General features: G+C 45.9%; 1 protein-coding gene across 1 annotated transcript in view; it reads right to left on the reverse strand.

Annotated features, from left to right (window-relative positions):
* ARHGEF17 (Rho guanine nucleotide exchange factor 17) overlaps window positions 1-20,875 on the reverse strand; it is a 184,099-nt gene that overhangs the window by 156,301 nt on the left and 6,923 nt on the right. The window lies entirely within an intron of this gene.

Below are 20,875 nucleotides of genomic sequence, written 5' to 3' on the forward strand. Positions count from 1 at the left end.
CTCCTTCCCCCTCCTCGCTGACGGGAGGAACAAAAAGGAGCCGAGCGCTTTTGCAAAACGGCGCGCACGTCTCAAAGAAGGCCTAGCTTCTGCGGCAGCTTTGCAAAAAAAAGAAATAAATAGGCAAGCAGTCTAGAATTAAAAAAAACAACAACAACTGCACCAACATCTGTGGCTCAGATTGTGCCAACTACAGTAAGTTATGCACTCCTCAAGTTGCATAAAAAGCACTGGTTGCCACACCGCAGAACACACGGCAAGCCAAAATTGTATTTTATGGAACCAATTCATTTAGAGTTTCAGATGTCAAGTTTCTAAGGGTTGGGCTAGATGGGCTGCAAAAGCCATGAGATGCTCACAGGTGGTGATAGTGTCTCAGTAAGAATTATGGGGAACAGTGTGTTTGTTTTTTTTGCAAGAAGCCAAATTAATTTGGAAGAACCTGACCCAGAGAAATAGGGATGGTGGAGGGTTTGGGAAATGATGGGCAGGCAAGTAGGGTCTCTGGGGAAGGTTGCAATGGATGTGTTCCAATAGATTCCGGGTCACCAAGCCAAAACCAAGATCTGCATGACTTGACTCTGGTCCTCCCAGTTGGGTAAGCAAGGAAGAATGGGCGGGTGAAGAACCTGAGGAAGATGGAGGAATAGAGAGCCAGAGGCGGCGGCCAAATCACCTGAGTGGCTGGCTCATTTGATGGATAACACACCTGGATTTCTCAGCATCCTTCCTGGCAGCAAGTCAGAAACAACAGTCAAGATGCTCAAAGATGGGCAAACTGAGGCCTCTGTATTAACTGAGACCACCCTTTGGCTCAGTAGGGTGTTTTGGCTGGCCACATCCGCCTGTCACTCACCTGGCGTCCTGTGAACTCTGGTAGAGCCTGGAACAGGTAGAAAGGTAAAAAGGTAAAGGACCCCTGGGCGGTTAAGTCCAGTCAAAGGCGACTATGGGGTTGCAGGACTCATCTCGCTTTCAGGCCGAGGGAGCTGGCATTTATCCACAGACAGCTTTCTGGGTCATGTGGCCAGCAGGACTAAACCGCTTCTGGTGCAACAGGACACTGTGACGGAAACCAGAGCACACGGAAACACCGTTTACCTTCCTGCCACTGTGGTACCTATTTATCTACTTGCACTGGTGTGCTTTCGAACTGCTAGGTTGGCAGGAGCTGGGACAGAGCAACAGGAACTCACACCGTTGCGGGGATTCGAACCGCCAACCCTCCGATCGGCAAGCCCAAGAGGCTCAGTGGTTTAGACAACAGCGCCACCCGCGTCCCTTGGGACAGGTAGAGCCATAATGGCAAAGGAATTTGTGGGAGCCTTGATGGGTACTCCCAGTTCTTGCTTTCCATTTGGGGGATGCTAAAATCTGGAGCTGATAAATGGGTGTATCTACTTCAGAAATTAAGAGGAGCCTGCTGAATCAGGCCAGTGGCCCATGCAGTGCAGAATCCTGTTCCCACAGTGACCAACCAGATGGCTGTGGGAAACCTGCAAGCAGGATTCGGGCGTAAGAGCAACTCTCCTCTCTTCAAAGTGTTGGTGCTGACCTTTAAAGCCCTAAACGGCCTCGGTCCAGTATACCTGAAGGAGCATCTCCACCTCCATCGTTCAGCCAGATACTGAGGTCCAGCTCCGAGGGCCTTCTGGCAGTTCCCTCCCTGCGAGAAGCAAGGTTACAGGGAACCAGGCAGAGGGCCTTCTCGGTGGTGGCACCTGCCCTGTGGAACACCCTCCCACCAGATGTCAAAGAGATAAACAATTACCACACTTTTAGATGACATCTGAAGGCAGACCGGTTTAGGGAAGCTTTTAATGTTTGATGTATTACTATATTTTAATATTGTGTTGGAAACCGCCCAGAGTGGCTGGGGAAACCCAGCCAGATGGGCGGGGTATAAATAATAAATTCTTACTATTTTTATGGTTCCTGGCAACTGCAAACATGTATGCAGAGTGTGGCAAAGGATAGAAAGATGATCCCTGGATGGTCTCCCTGCAACTTGACTCCCTAAAAACAAACTGTGATTTCCCTTTTCCTCACTCCTCCAGCACTGAATAAAGAGCAAGGAAGACTCTGGCCTGCAACTCTGGAGCGCTGCTGCCAGTCAGTGCTGGGCTAAGTGGTCCGACTCAGTGCAAGGCAGCTGCATCTGCTCCTATCCCGCTGTTAACTGGAGGCAGGCATGCCTGGTGCCGTCGCAACCGGTTCTTCCAAGCAGCTCAGTGCGGCAATAATTCAAGGGCTCTGCGTTCCCACCCGATGCCTTCTGAAATCTCAACATCCCGCAGTGCCCTGCCCTGATATATAATAAATCAAAAGGGGGGGGGGATAAAATGCTCTTTTAAGTTGTGTTATGGCTGTGGCACAAAGAGGCCGAAAGGCAGGAGAGATATTCCGAGATACGGCTAGAAAACTTTGCCCTTAAAAGGGAAAAAATTGCACCCGTTATTCTGGGTTTTTTCTCCCCCTCGCTGGTCGGGGCAGCCCAGAGGTTCGCGTGAGGTAAGGCCTCGTCTCAGATCCGCTGCCCGCACTCAGCCCTGCCCAGAAAGATCAAGCGTCTCCTCGATGCAGCCAAGTGGACTGAGGAACGTGGGCACACGAAAGCTTTCCTCCCTCTCTCCCAATGCGAGAACTCGCAGGCGTCCGAGGAAGCTGAACACTGGGAGATCTGGAAGCGGCAAAAGGATATAACTCAACTGGTAGAGAACGAGACCCTTAATCTCAGGGTTGTGGGTTCGAGCCCATGTTGGGCAAAAGATTACTGCATTGCGGCGGGTTGGACTAGATGCCTCTGGGGGCGCCTTGCAACTCTTGCAATTCTGTGATTCCAAGGAAGGACCTCTTGCAGAGTTAATCTGTAGAATTTGCTTCCACAAGAGACAGTGATGGCCACCTGGACGGCTTTAAAAAGAGACCAGGCAACTCCATGGGGGGATAATAATAATAATAATAATTTATTATTATTATTATTATTATTATTATTATTATTATTATTATTATTATTATTATTTATATCCTGCCCTCTCCAGCCGAATCCGGGCTCAGAGCGGCTAACAACAGTAAAATAATACAGCATTCTAAAATCAATTTGTTATAAAATCAGTTCAAATCAAATTGATGGCAACCATTGGGCTAGAGTTCTGTGAGGATTACCGAAGGAGGGGGTCAGACTGTGCCTTGGCCAAAGGCCTAGTGGAACAGCTCCATCTTACAGGCCCTGCAGAAAGATGTCAAGTCCCGCAGGGCCCTAGTCTCTTGTGACAGAGCGTTCCACCAGATCGGGGCCACGGCCGAAAAGGCCCTGGCTCTGGTTGAGGCCAGCCTAACCTCTCTGTAGCCCGGGACCTCCAAGGTGTTTTTGTTTGAAGACCGTAAGGTCCTCCGTGGGACATACCAGGAGAGGCGGTCCCGTAGGTACGAGGGTCCTAGGCCGTCTAGGACTTTAATAGTTAAAACCAGCACCTTAAACCTGATCCTGTACTCCACCGGGAGCCAGTGCAGCTGGTATAGCACCGGATGAATGTGATCTTGCAGCGAAGACCCCGTAAGGAGTCTCACCGCAGCATTCTGCACCCGCTGGAGTTTCTGGGTCAGTCTCAAGGGCAGCCCCACGTAGAGTGAGTTACAATAATCCAGTCTGGACGTGACCATCGCGTGGATCACAGTGGCTAGGTCAGGGCGAGAGAGGTAAGGAGCCAACTGCTTAGCTTGGCGGAGACGAAAAAATGCCGCCTTTGTTATACCTGAAATCTGCGCCTCCATGGAAAGGGAGGTGTGAAGATGACACCCAAACTCTTAACAGACGGTGCTGGCACCACTGGCTACTAGCAGCAATGGGTACGCTCCCCCTCCTGTGGCAGGGAGTCCCACAGCTCAACCGCGTGCGGCTTGGAGAAGTACTTTCTTTTATCTTTCTCAAATCTTCCAGAACTTCGCTTCATTGGGCGTTTATGAGCTCGAGAGTCGATGCCAGCTTTGTACAATCACAGAACCGTAGGGTTATCCAGTCCAACCCCTGCAATGCAGGAAGCCATTGCACGCCTCTGAATGCCATTGCATTGCCCTGGACATTGCATTGAAACGGAATTGAATTTGTTAAATTGTATGGAAGTCAATATGTATGGAAGCTGGACCATAAAGAAGGCTGATCGCCGAAAGAACTGATGCTTTTGAATTCTGGTGCTGGAGGAGACTCTTGAGAGTCCCACGGACTGCAAGAAGATCAAACCTCTCCATTCTGAAGGAAATCAGCCCTGAGTGCTGACTGGAAGGACAGATCCTGAAGCTGAGGCTCCAAGACTTTGGCCACCTCATGAGAAGAGAAGACTCCCTGGAAAAGACCCTGGTGCTGGGAAAGATGGAGGGCACAAGGAGAAGGGGACGACAGAGGACGAGACGGTTGGACAGTGTTCTCGAAGCTACCAGCATGAGTTTGACTAAACTGCGGGAGGCAGTGGAAGACAGGAGTGCCTGGCGTGCTCTGGTCCAGGGGGTCACAAAGAGTCGGACACGACTAAACGACTAAACAACAACAACATGAAAGTCAATAAAAATTTATGGGGAGAAAAAGAACGCTATATCCCTCTCACCTGCTAGTTTTTAACCAGAGATGTCTAGGGCTTAACTGGGGAACTTCAGAACACATCCCATGGGCTCTGCCACTGAGCTAGGCCCCAAATGTTTTTACCTGCGTCCGTTATTTTGTGGCCTGGAGATGTTTTGGAGAGGAGGGTAAGCAAAGACCAACTCCTGGTACGTCCCGCAGAGGACCCTAAGGTCCAAGAATAATAATAGCTGAAAAGTCCCGGGCCCTAAAGAAGCCAGACTATCCTCCATCAGGACCAGGGCCTTTTCAGTGATGGCTCCGCCCTGGTGGAATGCTCTGTCCCACGAGACTAGGGCCCTGCAGGACTTGATATCTTTTCGCAGTGCCTGTAAGACAGAGATATTCCGCCTGGCCTTCAATTTGAATTAGCCTGATGCTCTATTCCCTTTTGGGACGCGGGTGGCGCTGTGGGTTAAACCACAGAGCCTAGGGCTTGCCGATCAGAAGGTCGGCGGTTTGAATGCCCGCGACGGGTTGAGCACCCGTTGCTCGATCCCTGCTCCTGCCAACCTAGCAGTTCAAAAGCACGTCAAAGTGCAAGTAGATAAATAGGTACCACTCATGCAGGAAGGTAAACGGTGTTTCCGTGCGCTGCTCTGGTTCTCCAGAAGCAGCTTAGTCCTGCTGGCCACATGACCTGGAAGCTGTACGCCGGCTCCCTCGGCCAATAAAGTGAGATGAGTGTCGCAACCGTAGAGTCGGCCACGACTGGACCTAATGGTCAGGGGTCCCTTTACCTTTTACTATCCCCTTTTCCCTTTCCTTTTCTATGAAGAAACCCTTCTGGGACCCCACATTTAAACTCTTCCCTGGTCTCCTTGCTGGCCCTAGTAAGACCAACTTGGCCAGCTAGCCCTGGTGATCATTTGATGTTTACTAGCTGGGGTTCCCCCACCAAAATGAACCCTGAATTTTTTAATTTTATTGACATTGATGCTGCATTTTATGCTGTTTTTATGCTTTTTTTAAGTCACATTTTAACCAATGTTTTATATTTGTTGTTAGCTGCCCTGAGTCTGGTTTTTAAACTGGGAAGTGTGAGGTATAAATAAAAATTCATCATTATTATTTATTATTAACTCTGCTGCTGGCCACCTCCATTTACCCCACAAAAGGTGAGCAGAGCGGCTATTAACAATTCCATTTCTGGGTTGATGGCAGCATTGCCCCACTAGGAAACAATAAGCCTCATCATCACATCCGTGGCACACATCTGGAGTTACAAAGGAATGAAGAAGAGATTCGGCAGCTGGCGCTAAACCCGGTGCGAATATCGGAATATAGCAAACGCCTCCCCTGCTAATTTACGATCATGAGACCGAACTGAGAAATACAGAGCTTGTATCTAAATATATGCACTAATCAGCCTTCAAATAGACACAACCATGTGCCTGCCTTAGGATTATGAGCCTGCAAGGCAAGCAATATGCCTGTTTAATTGCTCCAGGTCAGCATTCCCCAACCTGGTGCCCTCCTATAAATAGCTTATAAATAAGCCTATAAATAGGGCCAGTGCAGGGTTGCAGATAGATGGGGTAACAGTTGTGGTCCAAAACTTATAGAGGGCTCCAGGTTGTGGCAGGGAGCCAGCTGTGGACATTAGGGACCATTTTGAAAGCGCATTTCCGATCAACAGTTGGACTTTAAAACTGTACAGTGGTACCTTGGTTCTCAAACGTAATCCGTTCCAGACGTCCGTTCTGAAATCAAAGCGTTCTGAAACCAAGGCACGCTTTCCCGTAGAAAGTAATCAAAAATGGATTAATCCATTCCAGACTTTTAAAAACAACCCCTAAAACAGCAATTTAACATGGATTTAACTATCTAACGAGACCGTTGGTCCATAAAATGAAAGAAATAATGTACTGCAGTCACACAATCAATCAGTACCTGAAGTGAGTTCCACACAGTCACAAAAACAAAACAAAAAGAGCCGCAGAAACAAAAACACAAAATAAATAGCAAAAACAGACAGTCCTCACCTCAGCGTAACACTCAAAACGGAAGCATGGCACTCAAATTGGAAGCGTAACACTCAAAACGGAGCACATTCGGCTTCCGGAAAAAGTTCGCAAACTGGAACACTTACTTCCGGGTTTGCAGTGTTTGGGTTCCGAGTTGTTTGAGTACCAAGGCGTTTGAGAACCAAGGCACCACTGCATTAGAGGTTGCCTTCCTGGCTGCGTCCCGTGACACGGAGAAAGTAATCTCTTTTTAGCAAATGGCTAATTTCTAACGCAGAAAGGTTGGAAATCAAATTGAAAGCAATTATGTGGACTTTGGTTGCTTTTTATGCGATGCTAATTTTTGTGTGTGTGCTTGTGCTTTTTGCAAGTGCAGGTTTTAAAAAATCGTTCCTAACGCCGTATTTTCCCGTACGCGAAGATCACAGCGGGGTTTGAAGTGTAAGAAAAGAGCAGGATATATTAAGAAACATGTTAGAGAGGATGAAATTAGATGAGACGGAGCCTTAAAATGTAACTGTGTGCAATTTGAGTTATAAGCATCCATCTTGGGTGAGAGGGAAGTTTTGCTGAACTCGAATATAATTGTTGAGTAACAAATGTAACTTGCTATATAGAGGAGAAAGTATAAAATAGGATTGCAAAAAAAACCAAAACCAATCTGTTGTGTTTTAAATGGCTGTGACCCACCCTGGGACCTGAGGGTGAAAGACGGCGTAATTAATTGAAATAAAGGCAATAATATTGATATCTAATCTGAGGCAGGAATTCAGGGTATTGACCTACAAGGGGAAACTCAGCACGGAAGACTCGATTGTCTGTGTGGATCATGAATAATGAGGAATCTGCTGACGGTGCAAAATCTATGAGGAAAGTCACTTCCATCTATATCTGGAAATGGACACAGAAAGGAAAATGGAATGAGGAACTCACATCAGAGGCTCGTCTCTCCTACGCATCCCTAAGAAAATCACGGGGAGGAATTTCGGCTTCTTGGGGGTCCATTTCCCATACTAATAAGTAACCGCAGCGTGAGGCGAGACCAGAAAGGGATTTTGGGTCACGGTCCCTCCAAAATATCTTGCTTTGGGGGGACAAAGATGATGGTGCCAGCTCCTCCAAGGAGCTGTTAAACTGTGAGGACGGATGAGGATGCTAAAGGGACCTTGAATAACCCATTTCTTGGAACAGGAGTTGTGCCGGTTTAGAAAAACACCTCCCGGGGAATTCTGGGAACTGTAGCCAAATGGGCCATTCTCTGGCCAAAGAGCAGATTAAAAGCAAGAAGATCAAACCTCTCCATTCTTAAGGAAATCAGCCCTGAGTGCTCACTGGAAGGACAGATCCTGAAGCTGAGGCTCCAAGACTTTGGCCACCTCATGAGAAGAGAAGACTCCCTGGAAAAGACCCTGATGTTGGGAAAGATGGAGGGCACAAGGAGAAGGAGACGACAGAGGACGAGATGGTTGGGACAGTGTTCTCAAAGCTACCAGCATGAGTTTGACCAAACTGCGGGAGGCAGTGGAAGACAGGAGTGCCTGACGTGCTCTGGTCCAGGGGGTCACGAAGAGTCAGACACGACTAAACAACAAGAAAGGTGTTACTGGAAGGAATTTTTTTATTTTGTTTCGACTACGGCAGACCAACACGGCTACCTACCTGTAACTAGAACTATCTCCTCTCAGTCTCCTCTTTTCCAAAACATTCTCCAGCTCCTTCAACCGTTCCTCATAAGGCTTTGTTTCCAGATCCTTGATCATCCTGGTTGCCCTCCTCTGCACACCTTCCAGCTTGTCAACATCCTTCTTAAATTGTGGCGCCCAGAACTGGACAGAGGACTCCAGGTGTGGTCTGACCAAGGCAGAAGAGAGCAGGACTATGACTCTCCCTATTGTACAGTCATACCTAGGGTTACAGCCGCTTCAGGTTGCATTTTCTCGGGTTACGCACCCGCTAAAACCCCGGAAGTACTGGAACGTGTTATTTCCGGGTTTCAGCGGTTGCGCATGCGCCGGAGCACTTAATCACACTTTGAACATGCGCAGAAGACCAAATCGCAACCTGAGCATGCGCAGACGCACCGCTGCGGGTTGTGAACGCATGGATCACGTTTGCAACCCGAGTGTCCACTGTAATTGATAAGCGTAAACTGCTTAACTAATATTTGCTGACATTTAATGATACAGTTTACTAATGGATGACTCATACTAATGGATGAGTAATAGTGCCACTGTATTCTGCTCTGGTCAGACCTCACCTGGAGTACTGTGTCCAGTTCTGGGCTCCACGGTTCAAGAAGGACACTGACAAACTGGAAGGTGTCCAGAGGAGGGCAACCAAAATGGTCAAAGGCCTGGAAACGATGCCTTATGAGGAACGGCTAAGGGAGCTGGGCATGTTTAGCCTGGAGAAGAGGAGGTTAAGGGGTGGTATGATAGCCATGTTCAAATATATAAAAGGATGTCACATAGAGGAGGGAGAAAGGTTGTTTTCTGCTGCTCCAGAGAAGCGGACACGGAGCAATGGATCCAAACTACAAGAAAGAAGATTCCACCTAAACATGAGGAAGAACTTCCTGACAGTAAGAGCTGTTCGACAGTGGAATTTGCTGCCAAGGAGTGTGGTGGAGTCTCCTTCTTTGGAGGTCTTTAAGCGGAGGCTTGACAACCATATGTCAGGAGTGCTCTGATGGTGTTTCCTGCTTGGCAGGGGGTTGGACTCGATGGCCCTTGTGGTCTCTTCCAACTCTATGATTCTATGATTCTATGACTGAATATTGCTTTATTTTATATAACGTGTTTATTGTGCCTTTTTTGGGGGTATTGGTTCAGGTTGTTAGATTACGTGGTTGTTTCTCCAGCTTGTGAAGCACCATATAAAAACTTAAAAGTGAAATGAAATGAAATTGATAAAGAGACTAGACTTCTGTTGATGCAGCCTAGAATATCATTAGCTTCGTTTTTTTGCTGTTGCAAAAAAAGGAAAGGGGGTGGTTTCACGGACTTGACGACCTTCTGGCTTAATCCCAGTTTCTGAAGCACTTTGAAAGAGCTATATAATGTTGTGGGATTGCAATCGCAGGAAGAGCCAGCGGCGGTGTCATTAATAATATTAAAAAAAACAAAAACCAGTGTGGAAAGCACAAAGCAATCCAGGAAATCCGTCTGTTGAAATCTATCAAGGAGGCACAGGAAATATTTCATTGTGAAAAGAGAGAGAGAAAAAAAAATGATTAAAAATATATCTAAACATCATTTAAACATGGGATAGCACAGCAGGTAGAGGCACGAGGCTCTGAATCTCTGGGCTGTGGGTTCGAGTCTCACGTTGAGCAAATTATTCCTGCATTGCAGGGGGTTGGGCTAGATGACCCTCAGCTCCCTTCCAGCTTTGCAAGTCTAGGATGCTAACAGCCTAGTACAGATGCAGACTGGGAAAGATTTTGACTTTAAAAGCTTGTTTTGGTGCCAAAAAGACGAAGAGAGCCGGTGTGGTTTGGTGGGATGGGGACCTGACCCAGGGCACCGAAATGGGTCTATATGTTGCAGATGCATGCCAAAAGGCAGTGCTGCCTAGTGGTTGGAGCACTGGTCTGCAAGTCCTATCTTCAAATCCCCGCTCGGCCATGAAGCTCACTGGACAGCCCCAGGGCAGTTGCTGTCTCGCAACCTAGCCTCCCTCGCAGGGTTGTTGTTGTGAGTGTTGTTGTAAGATTGAGGGTGAAAACCTGGGCTATAACTACAAGCACACATCGCTCTGGCCTCTGACCTGGGCTCAACCTCCTGGGATACGGCACTTCCACAAAAGCCTAATAATAATAACCACAACACAGTGGTACCTTGGTTCTCAAACTTGATCCGTTCCGGAAGTCCGTTCCAAAACCAAAGCGTTCCAAATCCAAGACGCGTTTTCCCATGGAAAGTAATGCAAAACGGATTGATCTGTCCCAGACTTTTAAAAACAACCCCTAAAACAGCAATTTAACATGAATTTTACTATCTAGTGCGACCGTTGATCCATAAAATGAAAGCAATAAAGAATGTACTAGAGTCACACAATCAATCAATCAATAGCTGAACTGGGTTCCACACAGTCACAAAAAAGAGCCGCAAATACAAAAATGCAAAATAAATAGCAAAGACAGACAGACCTCAGCTTAACACTCAAAAAGGATGAGTGGCACTCAAAACGGAGCATGTTTGGCTTCCAAAAAAAGTTCGCAAACCAGAACACTTCATTCCGGGTTTGCAGTGTTTGGGTTCCAAGTTGTTTGGGTTCCAAGGCGTTTGAGAACCAAGGTACCACTGTACCAGCAAGGCCAAGATGTCGGTCTTGTCATCTGGGCATCCCAGGACCTCCAAACACACTGCCTATCCTTGCGTCCCAGAGATGTCACTTCAGTGCTGCAAACACAGTGATTTGACCTCACCCTCGGAGGCACACTCCATTACCTCTCGAAACAGACGGATGCCAACAACAGCAGCAACAACACAACCTCCAGGACTGCCTCTTCCCATATGAATCAGCCTGGGCCCCTGCGGTCTCCATCAGAGGCCCTTCTCCGTGTGCCCCACCCAAGGGGCAGAGGGCGGCCGCACAAGAACAGGGCCTTTTCGGTGGTGGCTCCACATCTTGTGGAATGCTCTCCCCAGGGAGACACACCAAGCACCATCATGGCCAGCCTTAAGATGGCAGGCAAAGTCCTTTCTTTTCACTCAGGCCTTTGGTAATTAAGCTGCCTCCTAAAACGGGGTTCAACTTTTAAGGGAATGGGCAGGACTCATCCTAATATTTTGGGGTGAGTGCTTTATACATGCAATCTCAAGAGTGGTTTAACACTCAATCCCTCTTGCCTGGGAACTCTGCGGAAAGGCACCTCTGCGGGGGTCTTCAAACAACTCTGACCTGCCTTAACAAACTACATCTCCCAGAATTCTTGGGGGGGCGTGGAAGGCATGTCTGTTTAAAGCAGTATCACAGTGAATGGAAGAACGTGATTAAAGAGTCTCCCCCAACTAAAGAATTATGGCAAGAAAAAATTGACGGACTATGCAGAACTGGCAAAACTGACATATAAGCTACAGGACAAGGATAACTGTGACTTTAAGGATGAATGGGAACCCTTTACAAAGTACAGTGGTGCCTCGGGCTGCATACGCTTCAGGTTATATACGCTTCAGGTTACAGACTCCGCTAACCCAGAAATAGTACCTCGGGTTAAGAACTTTGCTTCAGGATGAGAACAGAAATCATGCGGGGCGGCAGCAGCGGGAGGCCCCATTAGCTAAAGTGGTGCTTCAGGTTAAGAACAGTTTCAGGTTAAGAACGGACCTCCGGAACGAATTGAGTTCTTAACCCGAGGTACCACTGTATCTGAAGACGCAACAAAACGAGCTGGACTCCTTGGCAGGTTTTGAATAAACATGCACAAACTTTTTATTGATAATAATCAGCTAAATAGTTTGAAGATCTATACAACTTTGTAACATGCAGAAAACAGCATTTTTAGAGAAACCAAAGACTGGAACTGAGGGAAGTCGGGTGTGTGTGTGCGGGGGGAGGAAAAATGGGGGGGGGGGACAAGGAAGAAATGTTTTTGGATATGTCTTGTTTTAATTTTGAATAAAAAAACCTAAAAAAATAATAATTAAAAAAACAGAGATTAAAGAGTCTCATGCTCTTAAATGTACGGTCTGTGAATGTGGCCAGTCCACCAACCGTGCCCAGATCCCATTTTTCTGCCTCCACGTCATCGCAACAACAAAAAAATCACAATGTGCAGCTAAGAAACTGCGAGTGAACTCCACGTCCCAGTGAGCGGGCAGTCAAGCTGTGCTGAATTAAATGCCAATATACTTTTAGAAAGGATAATAACCCCCTTGGTGGAAGAAGGAGAATGATTCCCGCCCCCCCTCCGGCAGGCCCCCTGCGGAGATCAGAGATCCTTCCCCTTTCTCTGTGCCAAGAGGAAAAACCACCACCTCCAGCCAGCCTCTGGTGCGCTTTAAATCACAGAGGTACAGGCTGAAGGACAGACGGGGGGGTTCACATGCAAACAAACTTCTCTGCCTCAAGGAATCATAGAATCGTAGAGTTGGAAGAGACCACAAGGGTCATCGAGTCCAACCCCCTGCCAAGCAGGAAACACCATCAGAGCACTCCTGACATATGGTTGTCAAGCCTCTGCTTAAAGACCTCCAAAGAAGGAGACTCCACCACACTCCTTGGCAGCAAATTCCACTGTCAAACAGCTCTTACTGTCAGGAAGTTCTTCCTAATGTTGAGGTGGAATCTTCTTTCTTGTAGTTTGGATCCATTGCTCCGTGTCCGCTTCTCTGGAGCAGCAGAAAACAACCTTTCTCCCTCCTCCAGGTGACATCCTTTTATATATTTGAACATGGCTATCCTATCCCCCCTTAACCTCCTCTTCTCCAGGCTAAACATGCCCAGCTCCCTTAGCCGTTCCTCATAAGGCATCGTTTCCAGGCCTTTGACCATTTTGGTTGCCCTCCTCTGGACACGTTCCAGTTTGTCAGTGTCCTTCTTGAACTGTGGTGCCCAGAACTGGACACAGTACTCCAGGTGAGGTCTGACCAGAGCAGAATACAGTGGCACTATTACTTCCCTTGATTGTCAGTGTCCTTCTTGAACTGTGGTGCCCAGAACTGGACACAGTACTCCAGGTGAGGTCTGACCAGAGCAGAATACAGTGGCACTATTACTTCCCTTGATCTAGATGCTATACTCCTGTTGATGCAGGAAGGAAGGAAAGCAAGAGGCAAGCATGAGAAAACACAGGATTGTCCCCATTCCAGATACCTAAACAGTGGTATAATAATAATAATAATAATAATAATAATAATAATAATAATAATTTATTATTTATACCCCGCCCATCTGGCTGCGTCCCCCCAGACACTCTGGGCAGCTTCCAACAAAACACTAAAATACAATGACCTATTAAACATTAAAAGCTTCCCTAGTACATTGGTTCTCAAACTTAATCCGTTCCGGAAGTCCGTTCCAAAACCAAAGCATTCCAAAACCAAGGCGCACTTTCCCATAGAAAGTAATGCAAAATGGATTACAGTGGTACTTCAGGTTACATATGCTTCAGGTTACATACACTTCAGGTTACAGACTCCGACAACCCAAAAATATTACCTCGGGTTAAGGACTTTGCTTCAGGATGAGAACAGAAATTGTGCTCCGGTGGCGCGGCGGCAGCAGGAGGCCCCATTAGCTAAAGTGGTGCTTCAGGTTAAGAACGGACCTCTGGAATGAATTAAGTACTTAACCCGAGGTACCACTGTAATCCGTTGCAGACTTTTAAGAACAACCCCTGAAACAGCAATTTAACATGGATTTTACTATATAATGAGACCTTTGATCCATAAAATGAAAGCAATAAAGGATGTACTGCAGTCACACAATCAATCAATCAATCAATCAGTAGCCAAACTGGGTTCCACACCGTCACAAAAACAAAAAGAGCTGCAAAAACAAAAATGCAAAATAAATAGCAAAAACAGACCGTCCTCAGCGTAACACTGAAAACGGAAGCGTGGCACTCGAAAAGGAGTACGTTCAGCTTCCGAAAAAAGTTTGCAAACTGGAACACTTACTTCCGGGTTTGCCGTGTTTGGGTTCCAAGTTGTTTGAATACCAAGGCGTTTGAGAACCAAGGCGCCACTGTATTTTTTTATAGCTGGATACCCACAAAAGTGTCGAAGAACCCGCATCGATCCCTTTGCTGCAGCCAGATTTTCAAAATCCACCTTAACATTTATATCCTCTGCAGATTTGTCTTCCCCTCCTCACTGTCAGATTTTTAAAAACGCTTGAGTCGGGAAAAGTAAAAAAAAAAGTTTTGAGACCAGAGGCCCTGAGTTTGCTAAGGGTTCCCCAACACCCCTTCGGTTGAAAAATTGTTTCTCTGCTCTAAATCAGAGCTTCCCAGAGTTTCTGAGCTCTGAGGTGCAGTAGCTACTTTAAAATAAAAATGCCCCTGTGCTGCAGTTTCTTGTTTGTTTGTTGATTTATTTCACTGCAGACAAAACCCGAGCCTGTTTTTAACAGCAACCTGACACAGAAATGTAGCACGTGGCAATTTTTCCCCACTCTGGTCTTGTATGTGCAAACTTTCTTTTGCTGCAGTGATATGTCTGGTGCAGCACATACGAAGGGTCCAGTCTATATCCAAATATTTGTGACAGCGAAAAACACAGAAAGTTGCCTTCTGGCAAGCAAGCTAAATGTCTATGTAGCCCTGTGTTGTCTAAAAGATGTTGGATGTAGGGATGCGGGTGGCGCTGTGGTCTAAACCACTGAGCCTCTTGGGCTGGCCGATCAGAAGGTTGGCGGTTCAAATCCCCGCGACGGGGTGAGCTCCTGCTGCTCTGACCCAGCTCCTGCCAACCTAGCAGTTCAAAAGCACACCAGTGCTAGTAGATAAATAGGTACCACTGTGGCGGGAAAGTAAATGGTGTTTCCGTGCGTTCTAGTTTCCATCACAGTGTCCTGTTGTGCCAGAAGCGGTTTAGTCCTGCTGGCCACAGGACCCGGAAAGCTGTCTGTGGACAAACACCGGCTCCCTCGGCCAGAAAGCAAGATGAGCACCATAACCCCAGAGTCGCCTTTGACTGGACTTAACTGTCAGGGATCCTTTACCTTTACCTTTAAAGCCCTTAGGGATGCGGGTGGATCCTGGGTTCCTTTACCTTTACCTGGATGTACGGACTTTTGAATCTGTCCATTTCAGTTTCCCTCCTCCTCATTTTTTTTCAATCTTAGCTTGAGGGTCCGCACATCTCCACATCACTTTGTGGGGGTTTCTTTTAAAAGTTCTCATGAAAACTCATCAGCATCGTAGTGCAATTTTATCTTAACAGACACATTTTAACAGGGAGAAATGTAAAGTTGGGCAAAAAAAATGAGAGGCACAAATACAAGATGGGTGACACCTGGCTTGAGAGCAGTACATGTGAAAAGGATCTAGGAGTCTTGGTTTTGCCACAAACTTGACATGAGCCAACAGTGTGACGCGGCAGCTACAAAAGCCAATGCAATTCTGGGCTGCATCAATAGGAGTATAGCATCTAGATCAAGGGAAGTAATTAGTGCCACTGCATTCTGCTCTTGTCAGACCTCACCTGGAGTACTGTGTCCAGTTCTGGGCACCACAGTTCAAGAAGGACACTGACAAACTGGAACGTGTCCAGAGGAGGGCAACCAAAATGGTCAAAGGCCTGGAAATGATGCCTTATGAGGAACGGCTAAGAGAGCTGGGCATGTTTAGCCTGAAGAAGAGGAGGTTAAGGGGTGATATGATAGCCATGTTCAAATATATATATATTTTTAACAATCTTATTTATACCTTTGTAGGCAAATATAAAACTTTAGGGGCGAAACACTAGTTGCCTTCCTCTCTGGGGCAGAAGACTTCCAGAAGAGAGATGGAGGGAGGTCTCTGGTGGGTGACTACTGTGACTTCCTACATGCAGTCACAAAGAAATCCAAGCTATCCAAGCTGATTGCAAACTTGCAAAATTACAACCACACAGGGCATAAAACATGCAAATTCTACAGATGAACTCTGCAAGAAGCCCTTCCTAAGAATCTCTTTTTTTTTTAATAATTAATTTTTATTCAATTTCCAATATGCATTCCATCCACGTTTAACATCCACTTCTAACATATACATCTTTTAGACTACCCTCTGCCTGTCTGACAATTTTCCATATTATCACAATTACTCACATTTCTTAAATTTATATTGCGCTTTAACAATCTTAATCAGAAGTCCTTCCTTAGAATCATAGAGCTGCAAGGAACTAGAAGGGTCATCTGATTCAAGCCCTTGCAATGCAGGAATCTTTTGCCCAGCACGGGATTCGAACCCGCAACCCTGGGATTAAGCGTCTCATGCTCTACCAGCGGAGCTATATGTACGTGTATATGCATATATGGAAACCTTACGTTCAATACGCGTGAATTTTATCTTAAATCCCCGTTTATTTTCACATTCCTCTGCGTTGTCGCAAGCCTGCTTTCGAAAAAGAAACCGTTCCTCTCTGTCGCACAAAAACAAAATACGAATCTGAGAAGCATTGCATTCCTTCCCACAAAAAGATACCCATATGCAGGAATGTTGAGATATTAAAGAGGTTTTTTTTTCCCTTTTTTAATATATAATAATAATAATAAACCCTCTGTTCGCTTTTGCATGACAATGGGCAGAACATCAGAATTTTTTTGCAAATGCAAAAAATGAAAGTAATCAAATAAAACAGAGAGAAGGCCGCCTAAACCCCCTACAGAGGAGTTGAAAACTCTTTTTTTTCATCCAATGTTCTAGGCACAAAATCGGCTACAGCCAGCCAACGGATTAACACTTTGCAGAGACCTTATATAGCAGTCCAGGGAACTATTGCTGGCAGCGTTCACACATGACAGCACCGAGTCCAGCACCACGTGGCTCCCCTCGCTTTGGGCGCAAGCAAACTCCTGGGCCTTCCTGGCTGATGCGCAGAGAGCACAGCCGAGCTGGCAAAACCGTTCTGCGACTGGGCTGGAGGTGGGAGGAACTCAGTGGCTGAATGAATGTGTCTCCCCCCCGCAATTGCGGGAGAAACTTCACGCATTCAAAACCAGCACGTTGGAGGAAAAAGCCAGCCTGCAACTCTAAGAGCAAGGAGATCACAAAATCAAAGAACTGCAGGGCTGGAAGGGATTCTGAGCATCATCCAGGAATATGCAGCTAGCTGCCCCACACGGGTATCGAACCTGCAACCTTTTGTTCTTTTGTGCAGAAGAGCGTTCAAACCACGACGTTTCTCTACCCAGATTCAGCTACAGGCACATAGAAAGCCGTCTTGTAATAATAATAATAACAGTAAAAACATAATAGGGCGGGGGGAAACCAATTTAAAATACAGGTTAAAATGCAATTTAAAATGCAGTCTCGTTTTAAAAGTCGCCGAAGACCAGAAGGGGAGGGGAACGTAAGAGTCAGACTGAGTCCAAACCAAAGGGCAGAGGGAACAGTCTTACAGGCCCTGAGGGAAAATGTCAAGTCCCGCAGGGCCCTGGTCTCTTGTGACGGAGCGTTCCACCACGTCGGGGCCAGTACTGAAAAGGCCCTGGCCCTAGTTGAGACCAATCTAACCACCTTGAGACTTAGGACCTCCAAAATGTTGTCATTTGTGGACCTTACTGAATAATATGCTTTGTCCATCCAAATCAGTATTGTCAGCAGTGGCCAGCAGAGGCTCTCCAGGGCTTCAGGCCCGTGTTCAAAATCCCCCAGGTGGCAGGGCCTTTAAGACTGTTCCCCCTGCCCTTTGGTTTGGACTCAACCAAGAAAGAAAGAAGCTATATCGTTTTAGTAGAAATGTTATAAAGAATTAAGCAAAAATTGATTGTTAATGGGCCAAAGTGGAAAATTTAAAGTTAGATTGTGTTAAGATAAACTATAGAACAAAAAATTGAGAAAGATGGAAAGGATTTGCTGAAATAGCTAATTGAACTAGAATACAAAAAAGGGAGGTGTGAGGAGGTCAATGAAACAAGTAAATGAAAGGGAAAGATATGGAAATTGGATGCGTTTTTAAATGTTTTTGTTTTTCTTGTTGTTTTGATGTATTGTTTTTTCTGTTTTCTTTTATGTATTGTTTGTTAAATTCTTTGTTGCTTTTTCTTCTTTCTTTTTCTGTAACTATTAAACTTTTAATAAATATTATTAAAAAAATTAAAAATTCCCCAGGTGGCAGGAGCATTTGGCGAATGGCATGGGTCCATTTGCGACCACGTGGAGATCTCTGGGCGCCAGGTTGGCTGACTGACATCTCCACCTGTCTGGCCCCCTCCAACTTTCTTAAGCAGGTGAGCAGAAGAGCTTACATACTGCCTTTTGAACCTATAGATGGTTTATTACGGCCATATGCCCATATTCAATACATCAGCACATGTATAACAAGCAGCACATGTATAACAAGATAAAATTAATAAATTAAATTACGTTAAAATCAAGTACATCTCAGACCATAAGTTTCTAAATTCCATTAAAATAAGAACAATATAGCACTTAAAATATCAAATTATCAGTATAAATCAATATTTTTTAGGCAAAATCAATAATCAATAATCATGGAGTAATCCATTTTTCCTTTTATAGGCTAATACTGTTATCAGAAATCTGGCAACAGAAAGGGACCTACTCGGATCAGAATCTTGCAATAAATGCATTAGCTGTGTTTCCAGGGAATCACCTGAGATTTCCGATAGTAAAGGAGACAAAAATCTGATCCGAGAAACTGAGTGTAGTGAACGACAGAATAGTATATGTTGTAAAGATTCTATAGATCTATTATCACATACACACACCGCTGTCATCACACACATACATCTCACCTTTTTCTCCAAGGAGTACATGGTTCACCCCCCGCCCAGTTAATCCCTACGACAACCCTGCGAGTGAGCTTCATGACTTGAGTGATGATTTGAACCCAGACCCACTACACAATCCTGGCTCCCTAGAGTCCCTCCACTAGGGGGCAGCTCTATAAATTAAGTCAGTAAATAAACATGGGGCAAGTCCTGAGAGAAAGACCTGAAATATTTCCCAAGAAGCTTGCATTTGTTTTATCCTGGATTGTTTTAGTTGCTGTTCTGATGTGCTGCAAACCACTTCCGATCTTTTTTCTTTAAAATATAAAGTGGTATGGAAATGAAATTAACAACAACAACAACAACATCCCACTGCAGGGGAGCAAATGTCACCAAGATACCATGGTGACCTTAACCTAGGTTTAAGGCACCATGTGGCAATTCACTTATATAGTCATACCTCAGGTTACAGACGCGTCGGGTTGTGCGATTTCAGGTTGCACACCGCACCGAATCCGGAAGTACTGGAACGGGTTACTTCCGGGTTTTGGCCCTTGCGCATGCGCAGAAGTGCTAAATAACGCTTCGCGCATGCGCAAAAGCAGCAAATCATGACCCGCACATACGCAGACCTCGGGTTAAGAACTTAATTCGTTCTGGAGGTCTGTTCTTAACCTGAAACTGTTCTTAACCTGAGGTACCACTTTAGCTAATGGGGCCTCCCGCTGCCGCCGCGCAATTTCTGTTCTTATCCTGAAGCAAAGTTCTTAAGCCGAGGTACGATTTCTGGCTTAGCAGAGTCTGTAACCTGAAGTGTCTGTAACCTGAAGCGCCTGTAACCCGAGCTACCACTGTATCTGAACTTCTAACATTGATTCCCAGTCCTTCCCTTGGAAATTGAACCTGCAACCTCCTGCATGCAAGGTAGATGATGTACCACGGAGCGATGCCTCTTCCACAAAGGCAGGAACGATATAAGGCCAGGAAGAGAACGGTTCTCTGGACTAATGAGCTCATGTGCAAGCTGGATACAAGTGTCCTGGTCACACAGACACCACAAGTCAGCAAAAAACCCAAGTCAGGCTGTCCTACTGGGCGCACAGTTTCAACGCTTTGCTGGGCACTGGGTTTCCCGGAAGGAAAGCTAAACTCTTTGGATAGAGCTGGGCCTGTGCTTCCTCTAGGAACCTCTTATCCCGACATCAAACCTCTCAAGATCTTCACTACCACAAGCTCTAAGCATGTCAAACAAACCCAGAGGAATAAATTGCTTACTCCTCAACCAGGAATTTTGGGAGAGATGGTGGGCTGCAGCCTTACACCATAAAACACTGGTATTGGGTGCAGCCGTCTCGGGTCCACTTGCGCATGAGCGCTAGGAATGATTTTATAAGTCTTTGTTCCTCAGTTTGATCCTTTTACACTAAGGTTACCAGATGTCCCCGTTTCCCCAGATTTACAAATCAGCCCCCTGACAAAATCCATCTGTTTAGTAGGAAGTTGAAAAGTGTCCCCAGATTCATTGAAAAAAATCTGGTAACCTTATTTTACATGGCTTTTTACATATTGTGGCATTTTAATAACTTGGCGTTATTTTTTATTTATCATAGTTTGGTAATCATTGCAATGGTTAAGAGTGGATTTCTGTAATTATTTGCTGGCATTTTGTTAATTTTATTGTGTGCTGTTATATTCAAACAGATGAATGCCACTTGATGTTAAGTCATGCATTCTAAAGTTACGTTTCACTATGACTTTTTGCGCAGGATCCGATCATTACAAGGGGCGAGAGTACACATTAAAAGCGAAATGAAAAAGGAAATCACATATGGACAGCGGCACCGATCCGCCAGATCGCAGATGCAGATCGTATTTCCACACAACAGTTTCCTCTCCAGAACCAACC

The sequence above is a fragment of the Podarcis tiliguerta genome (genome assembly GCF_965153285.1).
Source record: "Podarcis tiliguerta genome assembly, chromosome: 4".
Lineage (NCBI taxonomy): Eukaryota > Metazoa > Chordata > Lepidosauria > Squamata > Lacertidae > Podarcis > Podarcis tiliguerta.